This window comes from Corvus brachyrhynchos, unplaced genomic scaffold (assembly GCF_000691975.1).
Source record: "Corvus brachyrhynchos isolate BGI_N302 unplaced genomic scaffold, ASM69197v1 scaffold227, whole genome shotgun sequence".
Classification (NCBI taxonomy): Eukaryota; Metazoa; Chordata; class Aves; order Passeriformes; family Corvidae; genus Corvus; species Corvus brachyrhynchos.
The window spans coordinates 433,320-444,723 of record NW_008239290.1 but is presented as its reverse complement, the minus strand read 5'-3'; the positions used below and the strand labels follow the sequence as shown (position 1 = coordinate 444,723).

Here is an 11,404-nt window from a genome sequence, read left to right as displayed (position 1 = left end):
CGTGGCGAGGTCCGCTGCGGGGGCCATGGCGTTCGGCAGAGCCCATCCAGGCACCTCCCGCGGCCCGGCAGGCCGGGGCAGGCCCCGGAGCTCATGCAGGCTCTGCTTGTAGAAACTTGCGTTTGGCCTCCTGCACGCCCCGGTCGCCCTCGTTCCGTGAGTCCCGCTGGCTTTCAGCGTCCTGGTGCCGCAGCGTGCAGAGACGGGAAGCTTTCCAGCTAGGCCTAGGCCTGCGGTAAGAGAGGACAGAGCCTGGTGACGACCTCTGCGGAGAGGAAAGGGCATAATACCCTGTCAGGGGAGTATTATCATCAGAATTCTGGTATCAGTTGAGAGAGTGAAATCTTCAAGGGTCTTTCTTCTGACTGTCTACTATAGGTCGCAAAGAAACCTAAAGGTGAGGGTGACACCTTTCCACTTTCTGTTAGTCCAGTTTTGTGCAGCCTGTAAGTAACAAACCATTGGTTTACCACAAAACAAATGTGGATTTATTCTGAATGGCCAGTGTGTTTTGACAGAGAGACAAATTCTGCTTATGATATAGTGCTTATTGAAAACCAATGTATGTTTCTTATATGATCTTTTGCCTGTAAACGTGAGGAATGTGTTCAGTAAGGTCCAAGATGAAGTATGACTAAAGTTTGTACTAAATAATGAAGTTTGTACTAAAATTTGAGTCCAAAATACTTTGCCATTTGATTTTATTGGAAGTTAGTGAATTCTTGTCAGACTTTTTTGGAGCTTTTATTGACATACAGTTTAGAAACAGTTGTTGATAAAGTTTTCTTTTTAAGACTAGTGCTATTTTTATTCTTTTTGGAGACCTGTGTTATCAGTGTTTTCTTCTACAGATTCTTTTTCTGCTGCAGCTCTTCCTCAGCAGCAGCTTGTTTTTCAATTCTTAGATGTCCATCATGACTGGTTTATCTAATGATGTGGTTTGTAGGAAAATAGCTGAAAGTGTCATTGCTGGCACTTAATTAGAGTAGTAAATAAGCTATTAAGAGGAGTAAAAATTCATGTCTGGTTTTTTTTTTTTTAATGTTTGTTTATACTGCATGAAGTCATCAATTTCTGTTACTTGCTACGGGGTTAAATTCACATCTGTAAGATGTATAAATTAGTTCATTAAAAGGGCTTTTTTTTTTTAATTTTTCGTGGTAATTGAATAAACCAGTAGGGCACATAATCAAGAGTACTGGAGGGATTTGACACTTATATTTTAATTCTGGAAATTAGTACAGAAATAGATGATCATGTCAGTATTGGAATGTCTACTTTGGTTGCTAGTGCCTCTAGCATTAGATGTTAGTAAGAATACTTTTTTGGAGTTAGTGCTGTGTCGATGGTTGGATTTGATGATCTTAAAGGTCTCTTCCAATCTTGATGATTCTGGGATTCTGTGATTTACGCTTTTAGTTACCATGATGCTTGTAGTGTTCTCCATATCATAAAGTTTTTGATAGAGTCTGTGGATTGGAAAGTGGAATATGTTTAAAGCTATTGTCTGTGAAGGTTTTGCAAGGATCTTACATTACACTCCTTTTCTTGCCTACTAGTCTGGATTTTTTGGGAAGAGTCTGATAGAGGTGGGGTGTTTGGGCCTCTTTATGTAGTGAGAGTTTGTGTGTATATCAATATTTCAAAAACCCCAGTGTTACGTATATATATTTGCAGTTTTTAAAGTAGGAATTGAGGATGTTTATTATTCAGTAGAGAGTATTGTGAAATTGCATTAATATGGGGCCAAGGCAACTGAAATAAGTCTGCTTAGCATTTTGCCTCTATTTTTACATCCTTTTAACTCCTAGGCTTACCTTTGTTCAAGCTTGTGAGTTTTTATTTGTCAAGAACATCCTTTTCAGCAAATGAAAAAAATCAGTTTCTATTAATGTTGTTTTAATTAAGTAAATAACTAAAATTAGATATCTCTGTGTATGAATGTCAAAATATCTTTTACTTTTGTTAGAAATGTTGAAAACTGTAAAGTAGTAGCAGTGAACTTATGTGTATTTGAAGCAGCTCATGCTTACATATCTCTTAGCTAATCTTAGAACTCTTAGTGTAGTAGTACATACTATACTATACAGACATATAAGATATCATGTCCTGAATTTGTTTTTTTTTAAAAATTAGTTCCTTAGGTAATGGGTCTTCAGATGCATTATGAATCTCCCCACTTATTAAAGGGCTCCCAAGTAACTAGAATGGCATGCCTCAGTTCATGTTTGTAGAGTATTGGGGATTAGGTAGCTATATGGAATATCAGTTCTGTGCAAGGAGGGTGTTTAGATTTGGGAGGGATTTTTTTTGTGTGTTTGACAGCTCTGTTTGTCTCCTGTTAGATTCTTTTATTATTCACCCGTCTGTAGGTGAAAACTGTAGGTTTAATTTCATTAGAAGCTTCAGTGACTCACAGAAGGGTTTTGATACTTAAGGTCATCCAGGACATGTAGGAAGTAAATGTTCCTGTAATGGACTAAATGAAATTAAACTAAAACTTTCAAATGGGTATTATTAGTATATAAAGATTTGATTGAACCCTTCATAGACTAGAGTAGGAAAGGTAATTTCTATACTCTGATAGTTTTTGACACTGTTACTAATCCAAGGACCACCTTTGTTCTTTGATATCAAATGCTGTGGTATAAGTCAAGAAAGACATTTAATCTTGTCCTCTGTTTAACAGTCTTTTATAGTCTTTTGAGGTGACAGTCTTGAAAATGGCTAAAATCTGCTACCTAGGGAATATTTGGGAAGGAAGGGACCAGGTTTATGGCTACATAATATCAATACCAAGAATATAGTGTAAAATAAATGACTCTTCAATATATAAATCATCCAAGTGTAGGGAGTGATATTTGAGTCCTCTATTAACATATATCTGGATGTAGTAATAAAGCACATGGTTTTTCAGGGAAAAAACGCAAAATATTTAATTACATGTTCAAAATGTGAGATAGTGGGAATGTCTTATCTTACTATTTTAAACATATGAAAGTAGTTTCAAAGCCATGAAGTTCAGAGAGAAGGGGGTGGAGGAACAAAGAAGGGAAGAAGAGTCAGACAGCTTTTTGAATGAAAATTAGTTGTAAATTAAACAATAGAAAAAATCAGTCAACAATTTGAGATTACAGTTTAAGTACCTTATTACCCATGTGTTTTATTTCTTTATTGGTTAAAAAGGCCTGCGCTTACAAAAATTTTTAAAATTCCACAGCACTCTTGTTGCTTTTGGAATTTCTGCATTTATTCAGTGAAAACAGAAATCAAGAACATATAAAGAAACAAATAAATTGTGTCCAGCTAACACTAACTTGTAAGCTTTAGACATAAATACAGTTTCATTGAATTAGCTTGTAAGCATGGTGTGGTCCAATAATAATAATTAACATAATAAGAAGAAATGTGAATAAACTTTTAAATTAAAAGATAACACTGTATTTAATAAGAAATGTTCTTCATACATTACCAATAAATTTATTCTGGATTAATATCAGTCTAACTGAAGAATAAGCTATGTTATATTACATTTTTGTTATCTTACTTCTTAAACCTTTTAGATATTTAATGATTTTTGGGCAGAGAGGGCTTTTTAAAGACTCTCTAGGTAATAACTTTTTCAATAAAGAAGTTCACTGTGTTTGTGCCAGTTTAGCAATGTTTCCTCTAAGCTATATGGTCTCTGACAGAAACAAATGTAATCTATTTCTTATTCAGTCAGTGAGTGATATTAGTGCCGGCTTTCTCTGAGAGCCTGGTTTAAGAATAGGAAAGTAAGATCATTGCCCTGGATTTCAGGAAAACAGGCTCTGGCCTCTTCAGGGATCTACTTAGAAGAATCCCCCAGGGTCAGGCCCTGGAAGAATACAGCAAAGCTGGTTGATACTGAAGGATCACCTCCTCGGGGCTCAAGAGCAGTCCATCCCAACAGTTACAAAGTCAGGCTAAACTGCCAGCAGCCGTGCATTGATGAACAGGGAACTAGCTCATCATGAAACTCAGACATTAAAAGTAAATGTGCAGAAGCAGGAACAGGTAACCTGGGAGCAGTATAGAGACGGTGTCTGAGCATGCATGGATGTGATTAGGAAAATCAGACTCTGCCTGGAGTTGAATCTGCTGAGGAATGTCAAAGGCAACAAGAACTGCTTCTGTAAATACACCAGTAGCAGGAGGACTACAAGGGAAAATGTAGTCTCATGGCTGAATGAACAAGGAATGTGGAAAAAGCTGAGGTTCTGCAGGCCGCCTTTACTTCAATCTCTGCTAGCAAAGACCTTCAGGAACTGTGGAACACAGGGAAAAGCCTGGAGCAGGGAAGATGTACACTTGGTGGAAGAGGTTTAGGTCAGAGAATACTTAAGTAAATAGGACGTAGATAAAGCTCTTAGGATGCACCGATGAGTGTTGAGGGAGCTGGCTGATATAACTGTGAGGACAGTCTCAAAAATCGTAGGACTGGGAGACTGAGGAACTGGGAGAAGTGCCTGTAGACTGGAGGAATGTCAATGTTCCTTCTGTTTTTAAAAGGGCAGGAAGAAGTACTCAGGGAACTCCAGCCTGATCAGCTTTACCTTGATCCCTCAGAAGGTGATGGAGCAGCTAAGCCTGGAAACCCTTCTGAGACACGTTCAAGAAGGCGATCAGGAGTAGTCAGCATATTTACCAAGGGGAAGCCATTCTTGACCAACCTGGTAATTTTCTACAATGAAATGACTGGCTTGGTAGACAAGGGGAGGGAGGGCAGTAGATACTTGTATCAGTAAGGCTTTTAGCAGTGTCTCCCTGTGACATCCTCATAGAGAAGCTGCTGAAGTATGGGCTGGGTGAGCAAATAGTGAGGTCAGCATAAAACATGCAGAGCAGATGGACCACAAGGAATGGCAATAAGTGGTGTGAAGTCTAGTTGGAAGCTGGTAACTGCTGTTGTACCCCAGGAGTCAATGCTGTGTTCAGCCCTGTTTAACATCTCCATTAATGATCTGGATGATGCAGTGTGTGCAGTTAGAAGATGATAATTTTGTCAATTAAAATCAGTCTTTCACTGGAATACCCTAATGTAAATTTCACCGTAGCAAGGTCTGGTTCCCAAATGTTAACTATTTAGGAAAAACATCTGAATTCATGCAATGTTTCAGAGCATCCAGAAAGTGAATTTAAATTTTCAACCCAAATGATAGTATGTTGTTTATGACTTAAAATGGAAATGGACCCACTCACTGTATTGCTGCTGCAGTTAATGAGGACAGCCCCTACAACTTGTCACCTCTCTTGGGCTGCAGAAGTTTTCTTTAGTATGATGTTTTCAAGCAGGCTGCTTATGCATTTTTGAGGTTTTTATTGGATTTTCTTGGTCTGGTTTTTTTTTTTTAGAGGTAGGGTTGGGCTTTTTTTCCTTTTGACACCTATTAACATACATACTTTTTCACATAGACCACTGAAGAGAGTCACACCGTTTCTGTTCCCCTCATTTTAACTAACAAGCATGCTCTCAACATCGGCTGCTGTACAGCACTCCCTGTAAAGTTAAAAGCAGCAAATAAAAAAAATGTATTAAAAATGGCCAATGTGTTGTGCTAAAAAGATGCAGGCTCATTAGTCAGATTGTGTGGTACATGCACAGACAAGGTAGCAGGCTCACTGTTCTGTAGCTTCTTCAAGAGCTAATTGTTCCTGCACCCATACAGCTGACTTACAACTACAAGCATCATCAGTTTGCATCTAAACTTTACAAAAACCTTCAGGAAAGGACGCTGTCTGTTTGTAACATGCCTCTCTCAGAGATGGGGGTAGGGATTTTTTGGTTTGGAGGTGGAATTCAAGAACTTTGGAATTTTCAGTTTATTTCAGACTCTTTTCAAAAATTTCAAAACTAAATCCAAATTTTTCAGAGTAAGGGTGAAAATTAAGAGAAATAAAGAACCTTGAGTTAGAGGAAAAAGAGGACATACACAATATAGGAAGAAAGAGGAATTACAGCAGTGACGCAACTCTAGATTCAAGGTTGATTCTGACTGGGTCTGGGCACTTCCTTCTTTTCCTGCAAGGGAGGACTTGAGGAGGTTTTTGGCCTTTAGGAGGAAGCTGAATTGAATGCTGCTAATATTTATTGTGTTTGTATCAGTAGCTGCCTGGGAACAATGTCCCTAAAAATCCTGTTTCTGACACCCCTTATCTCCACTCTTGGTTTTTGCTAATATTGTGAGTGAAGTTAGAAAAGAAAGGAGTTAATCAAAATTTAAATTCTAAGAAAACTTGAAAAAATACATTAAAATAATAGTATTCAAAAGTAATATTAATTCTGTAGGCAGAGAAGCAGACAAAATATATCACAGGAGGGATTTGGTAAGGAGGAAAGCTTTCCTGAAAAGGAAATTAATATAATGCCATGACACTGTGGGGCATAACTAAATCACAAAGGGAAATCCACACTGGAATTGCGGAGGGATTTCAGAAGCTGTAACAGCATACAACTCAGGCTACCTAGCAAGGAAATTATTATCCCTCTTCTAAACTGTTACTTTTAATACATGTATACAACCATTCAGTGGATTCTAAAATGCTAATGAAATGATAGGATTGAGGAGAAGTGTGGTGGAAGTGTATCAGTCTTCCCTTGTGTACTTAAAGTTACCATAATTACCAAGTAATAAAATCAAGGACCGGGGACACTGAGCACATCTAATCTTCCCAGCACCTCTGTTAGTCATTTTTGTTATGCCAAACATTTCAAAGTACAGTCATACGAAGAAAGCTAAAAGTAGGGAGGAATCGCATACTATTACTTATTTAAACAGAGTAGCCTCTCACTTGCAAGTCTGAGTGGATCCTACAGTGGACTTGTACAAATAATTATTTTCTTTTTAATTTTTTAAAGACAGCTAAAAGTCTCATTATTTGTATTTGCAGTGTTGTGTTTTGCTTGCATATTCAGCACGTTGAGTTTTTGCCAGTTTAACATGCAAAAACAGTTCAACAGAAGTTCAAATGAGTCCTAGTGCTAATCTGTAAGATAAGGACAGAATACACAGTAGAAGGAAAATAGGAGACAACAACTGTAGCTGTCAAAAGTTACATTACCTTTGGTTTTTATAGAACACAAGCCTGGAAAATGAGATATATATGTCAAGTAAAGTACTGATCTTTATCCTTAAACCAGTGGAGAATTCTTGATTTTAATTAGATCATTCATAAGTTATGCCATATAATACAAAGCCAAGACTTAAAATGTAGAGTGAACAGGCTTGTTTTTTTATTGATGCAGGGCTTTATTGACTGCAGCAAATCATAAATATATACAGTCTGTAACAACATTGTTTTTACATAGAGTCCTCCTTTTGGTACAGATGTGGACAGGGGTTAATTATGACTTAGTTATGCATTTAGGACAGATTTTAACATTCTCATCTAATAAGTATTTCTAATAAAAGGTTAAAGGACCTTACGTTCCTGCAGTGCAGTACTTGGATCAGCATTGCTACACTTGCATATCGCTGAATATTCATGACTGTGCAGTTGGTATGCATATGTATGTAAAAAGGAAGAAAGTTGGAATAAAATCTGGGCAGTGACTGTGTTTCACAAATGATAAGCATAAGGTGTTTAATGCAAAATTGCAGGGTTCTGTCATCTGTGGTAAATTGTATCTGTATATAAAGCAGGTGTTGCTTCTGAATCCCTTGTATGTATCTTCTCAATCTTCATCCTGGCATCTCCATACTTATCTGGTGATCCATTCATATGGATCAGACAGGTAGGAGCAGAACAGAGACATAGAGCTGTGAAATGAGAATTTAAGTTAGATGACTTTTTGTTTGCTTTTTAGGTAGTTTTGAATGGAAGAACGGTAAGGAGGGGCATGGAAAAGATGCATAAAATTGGGATTGACGCTGCGCTTGACATATAAGGTGATGTGAGATACAGTGCCCTTACAACAATTAAATGCAGATGTTACATATGTCATGAGGTATAAGACCAAGTTTTCAGAAAAGCAACAGTAACCAGCAAAGGAAGAGTTATGGCTATAACTGCCCCACACTGTGCTCAGAACTGTGCATTCATGTTCTGTCATTGGACAATTCTGAAATGGAGCTGCATAGCTATGCCACCATGTGATATTTCACCTGCTTTACACAAAGAATGGCGCATTTACTAAGCCTTGCATTCTTTTCACTGCTACACTATGCGATGCAATATTACTTAGGCATCCTTTTACCAGAACCTCATATCCTTATCATACCCAAAATGTCTTCAAATACAAGAGTCTCCCGGTGATGACCATCTGTTGATCACATCAGCAGTCGAGACCTACATTTGTAGCACAAGGGATTCTTAACTTTGCTTAGCTTTTACACCTCCTGATACTGGTTTAGTCAGAGATGTTGCCCCTTCGTTGCAAGGGGCTGTTTCTTCCCAGCTAACCATCACAATTGCCACTCTGTTCAACTACTTCAACCAAATCTCTCTTCACCATTTTAATTCATCGACAGTAAAGGTAAGGCACTTCTCCAAATAATTCCCATTACCTAGTTCCAAAGAAAAAAGAATATATTGTGTATTAGGCACATATTTTGCTCAGCATCTTGATCAAGAAATTTTTAACCATGTTTTTTGGAAGTCTTCAAGTTACAATACAGCTTTGTGTTTTACACTTTTGGGGTTTTATCACTGATTTCTTTAAAAGGAACAGTAACTAGATTTCATTTAGTGTAATAGAGAATGAGAATTTATAAGTGGAACTGACACGTCCCTTTAGAGATGAATTTGTAATTTGATGTACTAAGGAGCAGGATGACAAAAGAGGAAATAAGATGGGGGAGGAAGAGAAAAAGGATATGGGATTAAAAATAATAGTGATTGAACATTAGCTTGTTACATGCTTATCTTCCTGTTTATTCCAATAAATGAAAATTAGGGCCATATCAAAAAAGTTGGTAGATGATGCTGTCTCTGGCTTCTATGCTACAAGGAATACAAATGTACTTTGAGGTTTTATAGACTTGAATTTAGCATCACAAATTTTAAAAGGTAGTATTTTAAATATTAGTTATGAGATACTTATCAGATCTGGTTGTTTGGATCTGATAGTCTTTTAAGAGTGCTGACTGATGACATGTTTGTGTAAAGTCAGTAGAAGCTTTTAGCATTCAGAGTATCTTTAGCAGTGACCAACAGTCTTGGTTGCTAGCGTTCACTGAGGGGATGTGTTACACTGATGTGGGATTTTCAGTTTCCATCAAATGCTGACAGAAGTGACTGATTTACAGCTTCTAACAGTGCAGCGCTTTCCTACTGCTCTTCATTACTGTTGTATCAATTCTGGCTCTTCTGAGCTGGTTTTCATTTTGTAACTTGAAGCCCTAATATTTTGATTCTGGCAGGTAGTTTATGGAAGATAAATCAATGAGCTATCATTATGTTTCCTTGCTGTCTCCAGGCATTCAGCAGTGGCTTATCTCTTGTATCTCATTTTATGGAATATAAGTTTACTGAGTTAAAATTGGAAAAGCAACCTATGATTTCAATGTGTCTTTGTCTTCAGTGTGGTCTTTGGACCTTAAATGTACCTGTAGCATTTAGGATTCTGGGGTTATTTGCTAGTTGCTCACTTAACTTCCGTAATTAAATTCTTAATTTTATATATGGGATTGATTTGTTACACACTCATTCAGTGTTTTCCTTGAATTTGTCTATTTTGAGAAATAGTCCTTTCTCCCAGGAATATAAGAAATAAATAATAGTTTCTGTGATTGCAGTGTGTTACTGACTTTTCAATTAGTGTTAGTAGTTATTCCGAACAGTTACAGAATCAATTTATATTCTTTAGAAAATGATAGGTATTTGTCCGAATTGTGTAGAAATCCAGACAGTAATACAAAATCAATCTTTTTTAAAGTTATTTGAGGTAATGATATAGTGATAAGTTAATTTTACAGTGATTAAGAGACAACACAGTTGGGGCTCCCTATTAGACTTTGATCAGACTTTCTCTCTGCACTTGATAAGCAAGAAAGAGATGAGAATTAATGGTAGGACATGAGGCTTTGAGCAGCTGGGGTCCCTGTTCTGTGTTATGAGAGTTGGTGTAAAGGAAGGTTTTAAAATTAACTGAGTATGTATCATTTGATTTCTCATCTTTAAATTTTATTGATTTTAAATTGACATCTAAAATATCCTCTGCTATTGAAAGTACCTAAAAAGAATAGTTAAATGGTATACATTTTCACAAAGAAAAAGAAAAACACCCCACATTAAAAAACATCTCAGCATTCTTGTGATGGGTGGAAAGGTAGTTTTCATTGCTATCTGTTGAGACCCTAACTTTATGATAGTAGACCAAGGGTATGGCTTGCTCTTCTGCTCAGTTTGGCAATGCTGAATGCACAATAGCAAATGTATTGTAGCTCCTGAAGGAAAAAGGAGCTGTGTGTTAGTGTTATCTCCAGAGGGGAGATGATTTCTAGCATGCCCACTCTACATACTGCTTCCCCGTGCTTGGACCACTGATCTGAATGCTGGGACTTGGCAGAATCTAGTCTGTTGAAAAGGCTGAAAAATTGTTACCTTTAATGTATATCTTGTTTGTTTCTTTGTGTTGAGATAGTTTATAGTAATAAACTAAAATAGTAATCGTGAATGTTCAAAGATTGACTTTATATCTGGAATTCTTCCATGGCCTGGAAATTAAAAGAGTTGTCCTGGGAGAAATAATACAACATGATTAGCAATTAATATAAAGGAATAGCATAGGAATGTAAGAATAAAATCAATGACTCTGAAGAACAAAATAAGTTTCAATTTACAAAGCACAAGAATCAATGAAAGGGTCCAAAAATCTGAGTAAGAGGAGGCACAAAGGGATAAGTCCATTATCCACGTCTGTTATTAAATAAGAAAGGAGAACAAGTAACAGACTTTCAGAGACTGATTCTTTCCTTCATACTTTGTAGAAGAGATAGATTGCGACTTGCTAGTTTCATAAAATTAATCTTAGACAGGAAATAAGAGTGGAACCAAAGCACAGAAAGAATAGCCTAAGGAATCTTAATATAGATGTGCTCAAGTGGCAAATCCTAATAAAATTCATCCTAGAATGATTGAGGAATTAGGCACCACTGATTTTATTTATTTATTTAATATCCCAGAGGGTGGAAATAGCCAGCAAAATGGGTTTGTGTGTATCTGGTTTTGTGCCTCTTTATTCTTCTGTTAAGAGAATTATTGAAGCTGTCAGTTTTGATTCCAAATAAAGGTTCAGGAGTAAATAGTTTAGCAATTAATTTGTATGTAATGATGTGTAGAAGAGAGACTGTAAAACAGCGGTATGGTTTGGTGAGACCTGTTTGTAAGAAACCTCAATATTTTTATCTTCTAAATAAGAGTAACAAGTTTAATAAGAGGA

General features: G+C 36.9%; 1 protein-coding gene across 2 annotated transcripts in view; it reads left to right on the top strand.

Moving 5' to 3' along the window:
* Window positions 1-6: 6 nt before the first annotated feature.
* The window catches only part of PEX2 (peroxisomal biogenesis factor 2), a 21,939-nt gene continuing 10,541 nt past the window's right edge, over window positions 7-11,404 (top strand). The window contains exon 1 of one of the 2 annotated variants that reach the window (XM_017740479.1): window positions 7-397. The gene's annotated coding sequence lies outside the window, so the exon portion shown is untranslated. Of the gene's footprint in view, window positions 398-7,828; window positions 7,911-11,404 lie in introns of those variants that run through there. The other variant, XM_017740480.1, reaches the window with a different exon arrangement.